Genomic DNA, 2089 nt, shown 5'->3' with positions numbered 1-2089 from the left:
TTTTTAAATAAAAATTTGATTTGAATAATTATTTTTAAAATATTATTTTAAATATTTCATCATTTTATTGAAAAAAAATTTGGATATCAAAATTTCAAAAAATTACTTAACTTTAAAGTTATTTCAAATAGCTTTTTCATAAAAATCATTTTTGAGATATAAATTTTTAAAAAAATTATGATTTCAACTATATTTTAATCTTCAATAATATATGTTTATATTATAGGATGTCAAAATTAATCTTTCAATTAAGATAAAACAAATATAAAAAAACTTGTAATATTTTGAAAAACGATTTTGTAAAATCCATTTTTAAAAGTATAAAAAAAGTCATTTTCTAAACCTGAAAGAATATAAAAAAAATCCATTTTAAAAATATAAAAAAATATATATGTTTCTTATTTCTGAATTTAAAAATTAATCTTCACTTAAATATTTTATTATCATTTTAAAACACAATCAAAATTATTAATTATCAATAATTAACAACAATTATGACTATGTTTTTTATTGTAGAATGTTTTGTATAAATAGTCATCTCAACAATATCTTTACCGGCCAACTTGAGCATATATTTCTCGATAGCTTTTATATGTATTTTTTATTTAAAAATGCAGTTAGTCGACAAATGATTGTATGAGTTGTGCAACTTTTAGTATCTAGTGACTGATATCCTCAAATAATTTTTTTTTACTGTCTAATATTTGAGTATACCCATCTTTAAACAGCTAATCTAACATCTAGTCAACCTTGATGTTATCAAAGATGTATTCGAATTACTGCCTAATGAATCAATTTCATTCTCTATGCCATGAAAAATGTATATTTTTCTTTTTAGGATTATAGGTGTTAATACATAGATTTTTGTACTTAACTCCTCTCATCTCATATCATCCTTTGATTCCTCCATATTCAGGTTTGAGACTAGTCATGAATCTCTCCTCTAATTAATACTCTCTAAATTTTTTTTATCTTATTTTTTTTTATACTTTTTACACATCATAAAAAAAATAATAAATATTATTGTTTTTTAAATAATAATTATCTTTTTATCTATAATATCCTTAATTATTTATTACATCCATTTTATTTTTCATCTCTTATAATAATTATCTAGATATAATAATTTTGTAAGTGACAATTAAATAAAAAATAAAAAATTATCAAAACAGTAACACTTAAAAAAAACGAATGAGTACTTTTCTTTTCTTTCTCTTGAATAAATTTCTCAATGAGCAATGCGCAACATAATTGTTCATTCAAGTCACTTGAGAAATAGATAAAACATTTTCTTGCCTTTTCATAACCTCTCTACAAAGTTCGCAGCAAATTTTTGCACTTGTTTTTTCTTTCAAAATCATAAATTCGTGTTTAGTGACTTCAGGTTGAGGCAAATAAAATTTTTCATGAAACATGTTTCCATTTCTACCCATTTGTGTATCAAGTTTGGTGGAAGATAGAAATATAACATAAACATTGTTCCTCTTAAAGATAAAGGGAACAAATAATATTCATGGAATTTTTTCTTTTGATTTTTCCTACCGCAGTATGATGTAAACCTTCCAATGTATGGCATAGTTGACTTATCATTCTCCCTAAAAAAAGTAGCAAAGTAAAGATCCTTATAACCTTTGAGTAAAAGGATCAATCTATTCACCCACTTGGGACATGGCTTCTTATACATATGATTTTCCTTAGTTTTTAGTTGTAGCCTAAAACACCTCTTGATTATATTGTTTATGAGGTTGTGTTCATATTGTTGTGTTATGTAATTGTCCTCTAATGAATAACATGTTGTTCGCCTTCTGAGAAATGTTGAAAGACAAAACATACATCATATTAATTTGTCTTAGTGCTTCATGTGACCTTTTCTCCATATATATACATGTTTAAATTGAAGATTATCCTTTTTGTGCATATCATTCCCCATTAGATGCCCCATGGTTATCCATGGAAAAAGTAATAGGTTGAGAGTTATAAGAAGTAAAAATACAAGATGTATAAAAGTCGATTAAACTTGTGAAAATTTTGTTGTTTCAACGATCAGTTGTCTTTAAGCTAAAATGTCTTCATAATCTTTTTTTCCTTG

The sequence above is a fragment of the Lathyrus oleraceus genome, chromosome 2, assembly GCF_024323335.1.
Source record: "Lathyrus oleraceus cultivar Zhongwan6 chromosome 2, CAAS_Psat_ZW6_1.0, whole genome shotgun sequence".
In the NCBI taxonomy this organism is placed as follows: Eukaryota; Viridiplantae; Streptophyta; class Magnoliopsida; order Fabales; family Fabaceae; genus Lathyrus; species Lathyrus oleraceus.
This window is presented reverse-complemented; position numbering follows the sequence as displayed.